The following is an 18377-nucleotide window of genomic DNA, read 5'->3' on the forward strand; positions in this document are numbered from 1 at the left end:
ATTACAAAAGAAAACACAGACTTTCTTGATTTAAAAGAATATATTTTATTGGGAGAAGAAAATAGCAAGTCGCACAAGAAATTACTATGTAATCTGACTGCAAAGTGTTGGGTAGGTTTTAACATTTGAAGAAAAATGTTTCTTTAAGCAAATGAAACCCTAATTTCTCCCTTCCCCCTCCAAAAAACACCCTAGATTTTCATTTAGCTATTTTGTCTTTGAACAAAAATCTTGCTTTTCCCCCTTTCTTTGGCTTTGCCCTCTGATAATCAGTAGTTTCCAAAGACTGTGTAAAAGTCAGGTCTACCAAAACAGAATATATGCAACATGGTGTTTGTAGGCTGTGTTTCTTTTTTGTACTAGGTCCCATGGAGATTGTTTGGAATGCCTGTTTTAATGGTCATCAGAGAAAATTCGGCAAGTATGCCTAAGTAGGATGGACCAAACTAGACCTTGACCTATAGCCTTAGGACCTATACGTCAAGTCCTAGTTTGTTCTGTAATCACTGTTAATATTTTGATTTATTTTCTCTCTCTCTTTTTTTTTAAACAGGGAGTCTCGCTGTCACCCAGGCTGGAATGCAATGGCGCCATCTTGGCTCACTGCAACCGCCGCCTCCCGGGTTCAAGTGATTCTCCTGCCTCCACCTCCCGAGTAGCTGGGACTACAGGCATGTGCCACCATGCCTGGCTAATGTTTTGTATTTTTAGTAGAGACAGGGTTTTGCATGTTGGCCAGGCTGGGTTCAGGTGATCCACCCGCCTTGGCCTCCCAAAGTGCTGGGATTACAGGTGTGAGCCAGCACACCCAGCCCGGTTTGTTTTCTCTAGGTAGATTGTGTTTGTTTAATCCTCAGAGGTCTTTATGGCCTTTGTAGCCATCATGGGATGGCTCAGAGCTTTCCCTTGACTGGCTATACTGGGAAGAGGTCAGCTGCCGCCTGTGATTTGTTTTCTATTCAAGGAAGCTTTTGGTCCCAGTGTCCCATGTTCCAGGTGGTAGGTGTCCCGCAGCCCGTCAGAGGTTTGGGAGGCCAGGAGGGAGCTGTCTAGTAGGGGAGAGGCTTTGCTGGACTTATAGGGCGTGTTAACCAGTTAGATGTGGGTGAGGGAAGAGGAATAAACACTGACTCAGGTGGCTGCTGGTGCTGGTGCTGATGCTGATGCTGAGACATTGTGGAGGAGAAAATTGGTCTGGTGAGGAAGATGATTTCAGTGCTGGACAATGGGACCAAAAACTGCTAGCCCTGTGTGCACTTCAGAGGCTTCCAGAATGGGGCAGAGACACTTACTGCTCTCTGGGCTTCAGTCTCCCCATCTATGATACAAATGAGAGAGTGGGATTAAGTGGTCGCCAGGTCCTTCCCAATGCCAGCGTGCTTTGATTCTGTCTTTTAAGACTCTGCCTTCCTGGGTGAGAGTCGCATTCCTGTCGGCAGCTATTTGGTTGTTTCTGAGCAATTCTTCTCTGTTTGGTGACGTTGGGTTGGATTGACAATGGGAAATTGGCAGTGGGTGTCAGCATATTCTTTCCACACAGTTTATTGCCTCTCTTTTCAGGAGTTTTCAGAAGGGAAAACAGGCCAATTCCTCAGGAAATGTGTTTGCCTGAGACTCAGCAGCTAACTGTGATTTAACCTAGAGAGCTAGTCCAGGCTGTGGGTCTAGCCAGTCAGTGTCTAGTAATTTCCTTCTGGGGGCCCTTGGCATCGATGCTGCATGTGGACAGCGCGGTTTGTGAGACCCTGTGAGCAGGGTTCCCACACAGGGAAAGGTCTCTGGTTCCCTGCCCAGTGGTGTTAGGCCCACCTGACTGGTCACAGAGCCAACCCCAGCCTTCCCACAAGAGTGCAGCCACAGGGGTGAGACCGCTGTGTCAATGAGTCTAGCCGACGGCCCGCCACATGTGTGGCCCTGTATGTATGTGCCACATCATATTACCAACTGGTGGATATTTAAGAAATCCATTTGATAGAATTAAAAGGCTACTGTGAAGGAATTTTTTTTCCATTTGGAAGAAAAAAATCAGTTTATAATTTGGAATGGGGAAACAAATGTTATCTGCCTTAAAAGAAAAAAATTCATTATATAACATAGCGGCTGCTGAATCAAGTCTTGGAAATTTGTGATTTTTTGAAAACCGCCCTGTAAGGCTTATGGAAATACAATTTGGAATCCATTAGCTTCAGGTGTTTCTCCTTTTGGTGATGGGGAAACATGGTTTTGCTGCTGTTTTTGTCAAATGTGAGAGTCGTAGCTTATTGATCTGGCATCTTTTGAGTGTTGGGTCTTTTTTTTTTTTTTTTGAGATGGAGTCTCACTCTGTCACCCAGGCTGGAGTGCAGTGGCATGATCTCAGCTCACTGCAAGCTCCGCCTCCCGGGTTCACACCATTCTCCTGCCTCAGCCTCCTGAGTAGCTGGCACTACAGGCGCCCGCCACCACGCCCAGCTAATTTTTTGTATTGTTAGTAGAGACGGGGTTTCACCGTGTTAGCCAGGATGGTCTCAATCTCCTGACCTTGTGATCTGCCCGCCTTGGCCTCCCAAAGTGCTGGATTTACAGGCATGAGCCACAGCGCCCGGCCGAGTATTGGGTCTTTAGGGGTCAAAACTTTTGATCTTTGCTTGCAGTTTTTTTTTTCTCTTTTACACTCTCCCTGTTCCCTGATTAAATGAAGGCCAGGCTTGCCTAGTTCCGGGGAAAAGGCCAAGGGTGCCTAGAGCAAGGTGGATGGGACTTTGTTCGCAGATGGGCCTTGAGAGAGCGACCCCTCGCTCCTAAATGCCCGGAGGAAGGGACGGACTTCTTTATCTTTACCACGGGCATTCCGCCTTACTGCTTTGGCCTGTGGCCTTTCTTCACTTGCTTTTCCTCATTTTACTTGGAATGTGCTTTGCCTGTTGTGTACCCACCTCGTCTGCCCCCTTGCACACTCCGTGGCTGGCCTAAAAGCGCAGTCTGCTGTCCTGTGCCCTTTAGACTTCCACTGTAGGATTATCATGTTTCCACACTCCCTGTGGACTGTGCCACTGGAGCTCTTTGCAGGCAGGAACCATGTCAGTTTGACCTCCATCCTTCAGCACCAGCCCAGTGCCTGGCAGGTAGCAGGAAAGCAGAAGCTGAGGAAGGGCTTGCTGCACAAGTGGATGCCAGGAGCTCTGGTTCTTCCCTTCTTGAATCTGCTACCTTATGATGGGAGGGACACAGGGCTGTGCTGGATTTGTGCACGATGCTTTGGGCAGCCCATGGGAGAGGGCCAGGAGGAAGGAAACCCAGACTGAGTGGATGGCAGGCTGGATGGGGGCATTGACAGTGGGGGAAGCATTAAAGGCCATTTGCAGCCTTCCAAGTGTGAAGCTGGAGGGGCCTGGAAGAGAGTCACAGAAAGGAAGGGACAGACGTGGGAGGGTGCGGGGTCCCTCCCCTCCAGCTTCACAAGTCTTGGTAATGGGCTCTTACACGGGTTGGTGGCGGAAGGACACAGGTGGACCTGGGCTGGTGGTCACTCCTGGGTTGCTCTTGGCCCTGGCATCTGAGACCTTTTGGCCAAAGGCTTTGATGTGGCTCTGGTATTTTTTCTTTTTTTGAGAATGGAACTTTTTTTTTTTTTAATGAAATGCTCTTTTGAATAGGTAATACAGTCACATTTCTGAAATGAAAATATATTAAAATATATTTTAAGAAATTTTGCCCCTCACTCCTGATCTCATCTCTGTCCTCCCTCCTCCCTGATAACCTACCTGTAGCGGTTTGAATACCCTTCTAGTTTTTCTTAATGCAAGTACAACAAACACAAATTGTGTATTATTATTTCTCCCTTTTCAGTAAATGAAAGATAGCATTCTGTGTGTACTGTTCTTCACCTTGTGCTTTTTTTAACTTATTGTAGAGATTTTTCCGTATCAGTGCATGGAGAATGGTTGTCATTCTCTTTCAGCTGTGTTGTACTGTGAAGTTGTCCCTGTTTGAGTGCTCACCCCTGAGGAAAGGCGCCTGGCTGTTTCCAGCTTGTTGTTTCATGACATGCTGGTGACAGTTGTCTCACATGCACATCGTTTCCCACATTGCAGTGGTCCTGCAGGGTGGCATCCTGCAGGCACATTGCTGAGTCAAAGAGGAAACACAGTTGTAATTTTGACAGATATTGCCTAGTTGCCCTCTACAGGGCTTGTTCCATGTTGCACTCCCACTGGCAGTGTTGATGCCTGATTCCCCACTGACTTGCCAACACAAGATGTAGTCAAATGCTTGGAGTTTTGCCAGCCTGATGCTTGTAAATAATATCTCAGTATAGTTTTAATTTGTATTTTTCTAAAGAGGAGCTGATCATGTTGTCATATGTTTAAGGACCATTTATAGTTTTCTGTGGACAGTTCTTCGATTTTTCTCTTGGGTTATTGATTTTTTCTCAATTTCTGAAGGTGTTTTTTATATTTTTGGAAGGTTAGTTCATTGTCTTATGACTTACAAATTTTTTTCAGGCTAGGAATTATTCTGATCTAGGCAGAGTCTTTAAATAATTCTATTCCTCCCCTTCCCTCTGCCCCATCTCCTTATGTTTAAAGATTTGGACAGTGGCTTTGGGACAGAACCACACCTTTGGCTTCCTTCCAGGATTTAAGTTAATTGGCCTTAGACACATTTTCGGTATGAACTTATGATAGCGTGGATGTGTTTGAGCTGTATCAGGATGGGCTACATGATGTGAGAACAGCCAACCCTCTCACCTCAGTGGCCTAACAGCAGAGGCTCATTTATTTTCATGCTGCATGTCCAGTGTATGTAGTCAGGAGACTTCACTCATAGTCACTCATGAACCTAGGACGATGGTGGCACAAGCCTTTTGTTTTGTCTTATTTCGTTTTGTCTTATTTTGTTTTGTTCACAGTTTTATTGGCTGGGAGTGGTGGCTCACACCGGTAATCCCAGGACTTTGGGAGGCCAAGGTGGGTGTATCACTTGAGGTCAGGAGTTTGAGACCAGCCTGGCCAACATGGTGAAACCCATCTCTACTAAAAATACAAAAATTAGCCAGGCATGGTGGCGCATCCCTGTAGTCCCAGCTACTTGGGAGGCTGAGGCAGGAGAATTGCTTGAACCCAAGAGGTGGAGGTTGCAGTGAGCTGAGATTGCGCCACTGCACTCCAGCCTGAGCGACAGAGCAAGCCTCCGTCTCAAAAAAAACAGGCCAGGTGCAGTGGCTCATGCATGTAATCCCAGCACTTTGGGAGGCCAAGGCGGGTGGACCACCTGAGGTCGGGAGTTCAAGACCAGCCTGACCAACAATGGAGAAACCCTGTCTCTACTAAAAATACAAAATTAGCTGGGTGTAGTGGCATATGCCTGTAATCCCAGCTACTCAAGAGGCTGAGGCAGGAGAATCGCTTGGACCCAGGAGGCGGAGGTTGCTGTGAGCCGAGATCACACCATTGCACTCCAGCCTGGGCAACAGGAGCGTTAAAACTCCATCTCAAAAAAAAAAACAAAACAAAAACAGTTTTATTGATACATAATTTATTTGCCATGCAATAAAGTTCACCATCAGCATAATCTTATTTTAGAACATTTTATTACCCCCAAAAGCAACCTGTACCCATTAAGCAATCATTTCCCTTCCCATTCTCTCCAGCCCCTGGCAACTATCAGTCTGCTTTCTGTCACTATGGATTTACCTGTTCTGGACATTCCACATAAATGGAGTCATACAGTATGTGGGCTTTTGTGTTTGGCTTCTTCCATTCAGTGTAATGTTGTCAAGGTTCATCCGTATGATAGAATGGACCAGAACTTCCTTTTTAAGGCTGAATAATATTCCATTGTATGGATAGATCACATGTTGTTGATCTGTTCATCAGTTGGACAAAGTTGTTTCCAGTCTTTGGCAGTCGTGAGTAACACAGCTGTGAACGTGGTACACGAGTCTCTGTGTAGACATGCTTTCCTGTCTCTGGATAGATAAGGAGGCTCCATCCTGACATAGGCACCCACTGTCACCACCGCAGGGAATGTGGCACCTGCCTTTTACTGTTCAGCAGAGAGTGACACACATCATTTCTATGTCATTTCATTGCAGTGCCATGGCTAACTTCAGAGGAGGTGGGAAAATGCACTTCTGTCATAGGCCTAGAAGTGGGTGAACTGGAAATACTTGGTGACTAGAATCAGTACTGTAGAAGAGAAGAGAAGTGGACATCCCTGGGGCCCAGGAGAGTGGTTTTGTTTGGACAAGTCATTCCAGAAAGCGTTCACTAGTAAGGAGGGAGTTCCAGGATAGAAATTACATGGGTTGGCCTTGAAAGCTGGTTGGTAGAAAAACCTCACATCTTCCAAGGAGCGTCTTAGATGGGTATGATGATATTGGAACAGAGAAGGGCAACCACATAGAAGTAATATAAGTAGAATGGAGGTTTAGGATTGAGCACTTCTGAGTTTCACAGGAGACATTGTGGCCGAGAGCTTCATCCCAGTTCTGTGATTTGCTGTATGTTACCCTCTCTCTTGTGTAATGCCTCCCTTGCAAAAGTGCGGCAAGATCAGTGCCATGAAACCCCTGGGTCAGTGCCTGGCACATGGTAGGCACTCAGTAAATTATAGCTGTCACCTTGGTGCATTTGACCAGCAGCAGCTGAGGCTGCAGTCACTGAGTCACCAGACCTGGCCTTCCTGAGGTCTTGGGCTTATGTTTTCCTTGTGAGGCATAAATGTGCTGAAGAACATCCCTTTTTCTTGGCATGGTCATCCCTGTGGTGGCTGAAGGAAAGGGGGCTGGAGCGAGAAGGGGGGTTAGGGGCACGGATGTAGCCAGTGTATATTTGGAGGGCAAGTAAACAGTTCTTCCTTGGCCTCTCGGCACAAGTTTCTAAAGTAGAGCGATTTCTGAGTTTAGGAGCAGCTGGGCAGATCTGCACACGCACTCAGTTGTCAGTGCTGGAAACGCGCCCCTTTATTATTATTTTTCTAAACAAAGCAGGACAATGGCAGTGTAAACATTGTTTGAACAAAAAGCATTTGGCCAATGGAGATAAAACCAAAAGGAAAATAACAACTTTGATTTCCTTTTGGTTTTTGTGTTTTGACATTTGGTAGCATACTTCTAATCTTTTAGGAATTATAAAAATTATATGGTATGCGAACTCCTGTTTGTTTATGCTGTTAAATTTAGTGCGAAGTAAACTAAAAAATTCCCCTCCTGTTGGGATGTCAGCTTGCTCCCATTTTTGTTTTTCTTTGAGAGGCATGGTCAAAGGACCAGTGGGACCTGAAGAGGGCCCGTCAAAAGCATGTGAGGCATGTGGGGAAACCTGTAGTGAACCAGAAAGTGCAGCCTTATTTCCTACAGCTCTCTCATGTTCCTTATCTTGCTGATTCTCGCAGGCTGCCATTTCCATTTTACAAATGAGGAAACTAAACTGAGATTCAGTGAGGTGACTAAAAGATGCTGGGTAGAGCAGTGATCTTTTCATTCTGCCAGGTAGTTATTTTAAAACTTAACCAATATTCATAGGCCATGTTTTATGTTCAGTGAGGGCATTTGTGGTTTGGTAAGGGTATAGAGAGGATCAGAGAGCTTGGAGGAAGGGAGAGAGAAAGGGGGGAGTGTGTGAGCAGGTGGGGCTGGACTCGGTGCCCTGTAGAGTCATTCATTCTTGCAGCAGATGTGTGCCAGGCACCGTGCCAGGCCCAGCATGCAGCAGCAAGGAGACAGTCGGGGTCTCTGTCCCTTGAGAGCCTGCAGTCCAGAGGTCGTGGGAGGAAGGAAGGAGGGTGGAGGGAAAGCCGGAAGCCCAGACGAGCTCCAAGGCCTCTGGCTCAGTCCGCTGGGCAGCAGGTGGTGGATCCTGGGCAGAGCATCCCTGGAGAGAAGGAGAAGGGGGCAGGTGTGGAGTTGGGGGTGATGGGTTCGGTTTTGTCCTGAAACTGGAGGGGAAGGTGGCATGGTGCAGAGGTGTGTACCAGTGACCAAGAAGGTCCAGTGGCCAGGCATGTTGGCTCACACTTAGAATCTCAGCACTTTGGAAGGCCGAGACAGGAGGATTGCTTGAGCCCAGGAGTTCGAGACCAGCCTGGCCAACATAGGGAGACCCCATCTCTACAAAAAATAATAAGCTGGGCTTGATGGTGCATACCTGTGCTTAGGAGATTGAGGTAAGAGAATCACTTGTGCCTGGGAGGTCCAGGCTGTAATCAGCTATGATTGTGCTACTGTACTCCATCTTGGGTGACAGTGAGACCCTTTCTCAGGGGGAAAAAAAAAAAAAAGAACGTCTAGGAAGTTACATGTGGTCTCACACAAAGGTGTCTGAACTATTTGTTGGTGGTCATTAGAAGGTGAAGACACTTCCCAAGCATGCACTGCTCTGCATGGGGCAGAAAAGCATGATCTCTTCATTCTCTGCTTCCCTGGCACTGGATGGTTCTCTTGTGTCCCTGCCCTGCTCTTGGCCCTTTCTTGGACTTGGCCGTTGGCTACTTGCCTCCTCCTTAATTGCATTCTTGTCCGCATCTTCCTCTGCTCTCTCTGTCTCTCCCTTAGTCCTCTCATATGCTCCTCTGAGATGAACATGTTGGCCACAGTGCCTCTCCTGTGCCCTGGTCCTAGGCACCAGCTCTACTAGGCCGTTTTCATTCTCCAGGCCTGTCCTGCCAGCACCTCCAGCCATGTTTGTTTGAAATAAAACTAAGTATGCTGCCTCTTGCCTTCGTCTGGAACCTCTCCACCTTCCCTTTCTGTTAAGGGTGCCTCCGTCCTCATGGCTATTCCACCCCTTCTGCCCCACCCACACTGATATTTGGTTGTCAGGGTTCATGTTTCCACTCTGTTTATGTCCATCGCCTGCCTTTCCCATTCCCCCGCAGCTGGATTCAGGCTCTGGACTCTGCTCATTGTGTTGTGTGGCTTCTCAGTCATCTTTCTGTCTTCCTCCTCCCGCCTCTGCCCTAATCCTTTCTCCCACTGCTGCTTGATCAAGATTCAGAAATACCATCCTGAAGACGTGAGTTCTCTGCTCTAAACAAAAATAAAAAATCAACCTTAGTAGCTTTGCCTTCCCCAGTATTTCCCAAAATAATTTTAAGTGGCATACAGTTGAATGTTCTTAGTTTTAATCTTTGTCTTAGAAATGCCATAGTATTTTGGCAGTTCCTGAAAAAGTTAAACGTGTAGTTACCATATGACCCAGCAGCTTCACTCCTCAGTATATACCCAGGAGAACTGAAAACTTGTCCACACAAACACCACATAGATGTCCATCTCAGCATTATTATTTATTTTATTTTATTTATTTATTTTTTTGAGACGGAGTCTCGCTCTGTCGCCCAGGCTGGAGTGCAGTGGCGCGATCTTGGCTCACTGCAAGCTCCACCTCCCGGGTTCACGCCATTCTCCTGCCTCAGCCTCCGGAGTAGCTGGGACTACAGGCGCCCGCTACCGCGCTCGGCTAATTTTTTGTATTTTTAGTAGAGACGGGGTTTCACCGTGTTGGCCAGGATGGTTTCGATCTCATGACCTCGTGATCCGCCCGCCTCGGCCTCCCAAAGTGCTGGTATTACAGGCGTGAGCCACCGCGCCCGGCCATCTCAGCATTATGAATATGAATATATGAATATTCTTCATGGCATGATAGCCAAAAAAATTAGTAACAACCCAAATGTCCATCAACTGATGAATGGGTAAACAAAATGTGGTCCATCTATACAAAGGAACATTAGCCATAAAAAGTAATAGAATACTGGTACATAATGCAACATGGATGAACCTTGAAAACACTGAACCTGCCGGGCGCGGTGGCTCAGGCCTGTAATCCCAGCACTTTGGGAGGCTGAGGCAGATGGATCATGAGGTCAGGAGATCGAGATAGCCACCACGCCTGGCTAATTTTTTGTATTTTTAGTAGAGACGGGGTTTCACCGTGTTAGCTAGGATGGTCTCGATCTCCTGACCTTGTGATCCACCCGCCTCGGCCTCCCAAAGTGCTGGGATGACAGGCGTGAGCCACTGTGCCTGGCCTAAAAGTTCACATATTATATTATTTCATTTGTATGAAATGTCCAGAATAGGGAAATCCGTAGAGAGGAGATTTGTCATTGCCAGGGGCTGGGAGTGTGGACATGGGTGGTGACCACTAATGGATGTTGGGCTTAATTTTGGAGTGTTGAAAATGTTTTGGAATAATAGTGAAATAGTGATGATTGCACAACATTGTGAATATACTAAAAAAAACTCCGCTGAATTGTATACTTTAAAATAGTGAATTTAATGCTATGTGAATTATATCTCAACAGAAACAAAACAAAAAGATCCCCCCATATGCCATAGCAGTAATACCTGATTTTATATATGTTACTTAAAGTGAATATTTGAATTTAAAAGTAAGTTGATATGAAGAAAAATATGAAGCAAGCAGTAGAGCAGCTTTTTTTTTTTTTTTTTTTGAAGACAGAGTTCCACTCTGTCGCCCAGGCTGGAATGCAATGGCGCAATCTCAGCTCACTGCAACCTCTGCCTCCCGGGTTCAAGTGATTCTCCTGCCTTAGCCTCCTGAGTAGCTGGGATTACAGGTGCGCACTACCACACCCGGCTAATTTTTGTATTTTTAATAGAGATGGGGTTTTCACCATGTTGGTCAGGCTGGTCTTGAACTCCTGACCTCGTGATCCACCCACCTCAGCCTCCCAAAGTGCTGGGATTACAGGCAGGAGCCACCGCGCCCGGCCAATCAGCTTTTATAGTAAGGATTTGAATGGGCTAATTCCCGGGACAGTGCTTGCACATAGTGGGTGCTCTGTAAGTGTTAGTCATTGTTGCTATTGAGAGGAGATGGCAAAAATCTTGACAACTCAAGTTGGCAAGTGCAGATTTCTTTTGTGCCTAGTGAGGCCCTGTTGGTGCAGCCTCAGCCTGCTGCAGCCTCTGCATTCCCAGCTACCTTAGTGGCAGGCGTGTCTCCCTGAGGGTTCTCACTCTGCCGACAGAGGCCTCCTCTTCCATACTCAGGCACTCATCCCTCTCATTCTTCATTGCAGTGCCCTTGATGGCCCCAAGTCTTGTCCTCGTCTTCTCAGGAGCTGCCTGAAGCACCCAGTTGGAGTGTTTTGTTGCTCCCCCAGTCCAGACAGGGTGCCACATCTGTGCTTGTTTAGATCCCCTGTAGCTGCTGGCATGGGGATCTGGACACACAGTGAGTGTGTGAAAAATACTTGTCAAACCTGTGTCAACTAAACTATGAACACATCTTTTTTTTTGAGGCAGGGTCTTGCTCTGTCGTCCAGGCTGAAGTATAGTGGCATGATCATGGCTCACTGCAGCCTCAAACTCCTGGGCTCAAGCGATCCTCCATCTCAGTCTCCCACTCCCAGAAGTGTTGGGATTATAGGCGTGAGCCACCACACCTGGCCTTAATACATCTTTGTAATGACAAAACAATGTTATAAATCAGGCAAAAATATTTTAAAAATATATTGCAGAGTCTGTAAATCTTAGAATGAGCTGTTCTAGGAACAGACTTTAGAAAAAGCTGGCCCATGTGTCCCGGGAGACATGCATGGCTATAGAAGCACTTTTCACAGTAGCAAAAATCTGGAAATAACCCAGATGTCCGTGGACAGGAACACGGGTAGGGACATTGTTAAATATTGGCATGATCACATGGTACACAGCAGTGACAGTGGGTGAGTGGCAGCTAGCTGTGCATAACAACAGAGAGAACCTCAGAAGCAGTATAGAATGCCACAGGCAGGCTGGGGAAGACGGCATACTGTTCAGTTTTACTAGTGTGTGATACAATTATGTTCTTTTTTAAAAAGTGAGGGACTGAAAACCCAATACCAGGGCTGTTTGCCTTGGGGGTCAAGGAGGTGGGGAGAGGGAAGTGAGGGGGAGCCAGGTGGCTGGACATGGTGGTCATGTTCCAGGCCTTGAGGGGACTGTGGAGTCATGGGGACTTATTTTGTTTGTCCTCACATATGGTTTGCACATATTCTCTTATGTGTACCTAATGTTACATAATAAAACATTTAAGAAAACAGAGGAACAACAAGAAAACATTAGGGCTGGCTCATGCCTTTTGTGGGGTAGACTCTGACATTTAAGAGTTGGGAAGGAACATTTCCTCCTAATGTATCCAGTCAGTGTTGCACAGTAAATAAAACACTGGGAATGTCTCCAGCAGAGGAGGAAAGAGGGAAGTAATATTTTTACTCTGCACCAAAAAAGGAAGTTTACCTTTCAACATGAAGAGACTTTTTTTCCTGAGTGGTATTTCAGATGACAACAGCTATTTCAAAGGAACAGTACAGGTTTCTCAGGGTGTTAAAGTCGGTGTGACTGATTTAGTAGAAGACACTGTTAATAGCCAAAGAGGCATCATTTCTTAAGGATGTGAGTTCTGAAGAACACGTTTTTAAGAATAGTTTTAGAGTCTCTGTGTTGTTATTTTGGACTTCCACCCTGACTGACTCCATTGAATTGCCAGTGTGTAGAACCTTCCTCATTTCAAGGTAAAAGTTTCTTTGAATAGCGTTAAAGCCTCTTCCCTTTGCTGGCTGCACTGAAGGAAGCTGGGAATGCCAGGTTCTGTCCTGGCTTAGCAGTGAACGGCTCTGGGTCCTGGCATCTGCACGTGGTTGACTTCCAAGGCCCTTCTAGCTGTAGCATCTTTGCTCCTGCTTGTTTGACTTGGTAAGAGACTGGGGAAAGGATCCATTATGGCCCACAAAACATGAGGTCGGAAAACAGTTGTTTCCATGCCATCTTTTGGCCTCAAACATCTAGACAAGAGGGACCTTTGTAGGCCTGCAGATTCAGCAAAGGAAAGTTTCTTGTTCTTAGGATTTTGAGCACTGAATTTGTCTAAAGCTACAAAGAATGAGAATAAGAATAGGGATTAAGAGGATGGGATCAGAAGTCAGAGTCTGAGTGCAAATCCTAGTCCCACCTCTTGCTGGCAGTGCAACCTTGGGTCAGTTACTTAGCCTCTCTTTGCCTCACTTTCCTTCTCTGTAAGATATGAATAAGAAGAATAATTCCTCCATAGGATTGTTATGAAGATTCAATCAGTGGACACATGTGACCTGCTCAGTTAGTATTCACTAGCCTCTGCTTAGAGAGCCCCTTCTGTTTCTTACTGCTCTTTTAATTCTGTTCTGTTACTAGTATCAAAGAGCACATCTGAGACTTTGCTTGGAAATAACAGCTGCAGAGGAGAAGGGCAGGCAAGATTGGTGATGGTTTTGAACAGGTTGTGTGTATAGTCTAGAGAGAGATGCTTGTGGACAATGCCACCCACCCCTCTGGTAGGTGATTCCCACCCAGTGTGTTCTCATAGGGATGCCTCTGTAGGCTTTCATCTCCTGCCGAGCTGTCCTGAGGAACCTGCTGAGAAATGTCCCTGTAGACATTGCACCTTGGCAGGACACAGTAGAGGAGGCAGGTATTTGGACACCTCTTATTTGCCAGTCCTACTCTTACCAACCCTCACAGCCATGCTGAGCAGCACCTGTTACCTCTATTTGAGAGGTGTGGAAATAGAGGCTCAGGAAAGCTCAGCTTGCCTTGGACCATGCACCTGGAAAGGCAGGACATAATCCCTGTGGCCGGAGTGAGAACTACATATTTCAGCCCTAGGCTGCTGCCCAGGCTGCTGGTGTCGCTCCTGAGTCCAGCTGTAAGGGGCATCGAGTGGATTCTCAGGCCCCGTGGTGCCTGGGCTTCGGCAGGTGCTGGTTCGTGTGGAGCATGTGTTAAGCACCAGGTAGGGCTGTTCCTGTTCCCAGGCAGTTTATTGTTAGGCAGACAATACGGCACTTGCCCTTTAACTCAAGAAATGGAGACCGAAAGGGAAACAGGAACTGGGAGAACAGCCTCAAGGTGTGAACTCTGGCAGTCTCTGAGTAGAGAGATAATGGATATCTTTAACAATGTTCTTATTTTTTGCTTCTGTGTCGCATGGAAGGTGTTTGTTGAGGGCTGAGTGTGTGCCAGGCACTGTTCTAGACAGTGGCAAAGAGACAGGCTGGGCCTTGGTCTTGGGGGTGGTGCGGGGCAGGAGAGAAACAGATAAACAGGCACATAAGAAATGTCAGATAGAGGAGGGGCTCTGTTCCAGATGACAGCTGGTGACGTTGATAGAGAGTGCCTGATGGGTTCTGTGGAGGCCATGCGATCTGAGTGACAAGGAGCCAGTCTAGTGACAGATAGAGGAAGGACGCTGGGTGGGGGAAATGGCAGGTGGGTAGAATGCAAGGCAGGAGCTGGTTCCAGTCATAGGGAAAATGACCGGAAATGAGAGTGCAGCATGTGGGTGGCACATAAAGAGTTAACCCTCAGGGATTGCTCTGCCCCAGAGCCCACCTTTGGGATGAAGGAGCTCATCCTTTGAGCTTCAGCTAAGGTGAGCCTGCTCTTGTGGTCTCTAAGACCCTGGCTCACCGCCCATCCCACAATGCTGCTTAGATGAGGCTCAGCAGACATCAACCATCACTACCACCAGTCCCTGCAAGTAACTCCCTCAGAAATCTGCCTTGTTCAGAAATCTGCCTTGTTCCTCCGAAGCTACTATGGGAAGAGTTAGATGTGACCTCCTGGAGGCACAGGTGGGAAGGCAGAGGTGAGCAAACCACTTGTTTTTCTCACAGCTGTGGTCTTGCACTTGTACACGCACAGTGTGAAAATACCTGTTTCTTGGCCAGCATCTGGAGCTCTCTTTGAGAAAATATGTTACGTCACTACTGTGCCCGAAACCCAAAGTCAGCAGGCCCTGCCTGAGGGGATCCACTGCCCCTCCTTTACTTCCACACTCTCGCAGGCTTCTTGCGAGATGGCGACAGCCCAGCAGTTAGCACCACCACATCCACCAGCCAGGTCTAAATTAAGCACGAGATCGTGGGAATGTAGATTTTCCCATGCAGCTCTGCATGTTTTTCAGATGTCTCAAGCTGGAAAATTATGCTGATCAAATGGTAATCCATAGCTCGACCTGTCCTGTGGGGTGGGGGCGAGTAGCCATCAAAGGCTCCCGTTCACTGCACCCAGTCTCTGGTTGGCTTCATCGTCTCCCATCAGCCAGTGTTTTCTCTAGCACAGCCACAGTGTGTGAGAAATGGGGAATCTCTGCCTAAGGGTCACAGCGGCCATCCTCAGAGGAGGGAAGGGTTCTGAAGGCTGCTTTTCACATTTCCAAAGGCTGAAGGGAAGCCCTACTTTTTTGCCCACCATGAAGCCCCACAGGCTAACAAAAACATCTGCTGCTTGGCTGTGGCTAGAATTCTACTCCCTCAGTTGGTGACCTGTGGCTGGGCTGATCAGAAGCTTGGGTTTCTCATGACACCATGGAGATGGCAGGGAATTGAATCAGTGGTCAGAATGGGGGCCTTTGGGACTGAAGGATTTGGGCTGAGCTTCTGGTTTAATCCCATCATTTTAGAAGCGAGGACCCTGGGTACTGGCTTCTTGGTGCCACAGAGCGGTCACAGCATTGGCCCTGGTCCCTGGATTCCCATCTCCTCTCACTACCACATCACGTTATTTGCATTTTGGCATGATTTTTAAAAGAATGCTTTTCATAATTTGGTCATTTGTAAGACTGCTTTGAGGAATAGGAGAGGTAGGGGAGCATTCAAGAATTCTCATTTGCCTTTATGGAGCATTGCTGCCTGCCCTTTGTGCAGTCACAGTGTTTGATCCTCTACACTGAGGGGGAGGTGCAGCTCCTTGCCATACCCCTGTTTTCCTGGATTGGCAGAAACAGCCAAAACCAGGTCTCCAGATCCCATTTTTTCTTCACACAGTCTTTAAAAAGACTGCATTTCCCCACCTGCCTGTGTAGTCTACACCCACAGGCTGCTCCTCCCAGAGACTAAATGATAGGGGCATGTTGATAACAAGAAATTAAGTTCCTTGTGTATGTTTTGGTACTTGCTTTCTGATTTTAGAAAATTGAGTACATATCAAGTTCTAGGAGGCCAAGTGACGTCTAATTTGAGCTCTGCTGTGTCTGTTCCAGTGGCTCTTAGATCCTGGGAGAAGCTGCCTAGGTGGCTTCTTGAGGGTGGACCTCCTACTCCCCTTCAGAAGCCTCTGCCTGGTCATCTCGTCCTGCAAATAAAGTGGCCATTCTGTGGAGCCTGCTCAGCCTTTTTTTTAGAGGTTGGTTCTTCCTATGCAGTCAGCCCTTCCTGGCTCGCCTCTGGCAGTAGGTTAACTGACACCTGCAGGGATCTTTCTTCCTTAGAAGAAAGTCCCAGGGGAGACAAGTAAGCACATGGGCAGTTTACCTTTTCCTGCTCTACTGTCTAGAAGTCAAGTCTGAAATGTTTGTTTTTCTTCAAAATTCTTTAAGTATATGAGTATAAAGGTTTTTTAGCCCACTTTTTGGAGACTGATAAATTTTTTATTAAAAAAAAAAACTATTCATTTTTATAGACAGGGTCTTGCTAGGTTGTCCAGGCTAGATTTGAACCCCTGAGCTCAAGTGATCCTCCTGCCTCAGCCTTCTGAGTAGCTGGGAATACAAGTGTGTAGCACCCTGCCCAGCTGATATAAAATTTGATTTCTCTAACCAACAAGAAGTCATCAGAATATAGATGCCCACTTTCAGTTAGTGAAGTGTTTATTTTTGGCTGAATCTCACTGTTTTTCTGGTATGAGGGAAATAAAGGATTTTTTTCTTTTCATTTCTCTACGGGATGAGCAACAGTTATTAGGCTTTAAGTTATTGCTAGCGTGGCTGAAACAGAGTCATAATAGTCTTTTCTCTTTTGGCTGAAATGATGACTGTTGAAAAGAATGTAGCACTGTCCATATTGTCCTAACTGGCCTGTTGTCTTCTGGAGAGCCCGTGTGGTTTGGTCATGTGGTCTGTGGTCTCAGCTACCCCAACTGGGCCTCCTTGTAATGATCGTTGTACCCTTTTCTCCGGTAGGAAGATGGAGATGTTTCCTCACTCGTGGACTGCACCTCAGGAAAGATAAAGCCAGTGAATTGAGGATTGCGGAGTATTGCACACATTCAAGTGTCCTGCAGTGGACACCATGACACTGACTCCAGCATGCCTAGAAATCACCATGGGGGCTTAAGAGAGTGGCAGCCCCTCAGCTCTGCCCCCAGAATGACTGGATTTTTGAACAGACTCCCAGGACGTTCTGATGTATCTGGTTGATGGACCACACTGGTGGAACACTGTGGGAAAGGTGGGGTGTACCCCTTTCCCAAGCATTCTGTGTCATCTGCTTTTAGAAGAATAAAGTACATGTAGAAACATAGGAGGCTGCCAGACATACATAGGTGGAGCTGCCATGTGAGGTGAAGATGTTCAGGTCAATTAATTTACCCATATTTATTGATTGGGATTGGGTTTTCACAATGTTGATTGACCTGTGATTGTTAGGTTTGGGGAGGGGAGTGGAAAGACAGCTCCCTGACAGCCGAGCGTGATCTTCAATGATGGCTGCTCCCCATAGTTTCCTTAGGGACTTGATGTAGACCCCAACTGAAAGGTGAACATCCTCCTCTCAGCACACGATCAGCCACACCTTGGTGGCACAGAGGCACGGGGTACAGAGATGTGTGCCTTCACCACAGGCCCACCTGCGCTGCTTGGAACTGTGAAAAGCCTCTGTCTCCCATGATGGGGAACTCTAGATTTGGAAAGAATTTCCCCACCAAGCTCCTCAAGCCTTTGGAGCACATTTTTATGGAATACTTTTTACTTCCTGGGGCATAACCCTAGCCTTGGAAATTTTTTTTCCAGTTTTGTTCTGTTTGCTGTTTTGTTTAGTCTCTTTTCAGTCTCTACTCTCATTTGAATTCTGACTGTGTTTTCAAGTTTCCCAGAAAATTTTCCCCCAGCTTGTCCCCTGCATGTATGGGGATCTAGTTGTTATTTTGTGGTTCCCGTCATGAGTCACTCTCAAAAAAGAGCAGATGATCCCAGACTTTGGTTGGGGGTACCTCATTCACAGGGAGTGCCGAGTCCTCCTGGGGAGGATGCGGTTCTTCCTTGGTCAGTCTTGGGCTGTGGGTCAACTGTGGCTGGGGAGAGCCTGACTGATGTCTCTGCACTCCTACTTGAGGCCCTGTTGGAGGTTCAGGGGAGCGCCCATGCTCTGTCCTTCTGTTATTTGGCTGTTGCTGCTTTTCTACCTCTGGTTCTCTCAGGTGCTTTATGCACAGGGTTTGCAGTTGCAGGGGTCAAAAGCACACATTGCTGTAGATTACAGCATGAGAATTTCAGGGGATAAATGGCTCCACGCACAGGTAGACATAGAGGTGCAGACCATGTGTTGTTATGTCTTGTGCCTTCTCCTGTCCTTGGCTTCTTGCTTTCTTCTGTGGCTGCTTCAATCATAGGTAAACTCTGACTCTGCCTCTGTGGTGTGTT

General features: G+C 47.0%; 1 protein-coding gene across 10 annotated transcripts in view; it reads left to right on the top strand.

Moving 5' to 3' along the window:
• The window catches only part of EPN2 (epsin 2), a 99447-nt gene that overhangs the window by 19574 nt on the left and 61496 nt on the right, over positions 1–18377 (top strand). For 2 of the 10 annotated variants that reach the window (XM_054535120.2, XM_063717838.1), the window contains exons 1-2: positions 16002–16144; positions 16920–17299. The exons of 3 other annotated variants lie outside the window; for them this stretch is intronic. The gene's annotated coding sequence lies outside the window, so the exon portion shown is untranslated. Of the gene's footprint in view, positions 1–16001; positions 16145–16919; positions 17314–18377 lie in introns of those variants that run through there. 5 more of the 10 variants (XM_063717836.1, XM_024241476.3, XM_054535115.2 and 2 more) reach the window with 3 other exon arrangements.

The sequence above is a fragment of the Pongo abelii genome, chromosome 19 (genome assembly GCF_028885655.2).
Source record: "Pongo abelii isolate AG06213 chromosome 19, NHGRI_mPonAbe1-v2.0_pri, whole genome shotgun sequence".
In the NCBI taxonomy this organism is placed as follows: Eukaryota; Metazoa; Chordata; class Mammalia; order Primates; family Hominidae; genus Pongo; species Pongo abelii.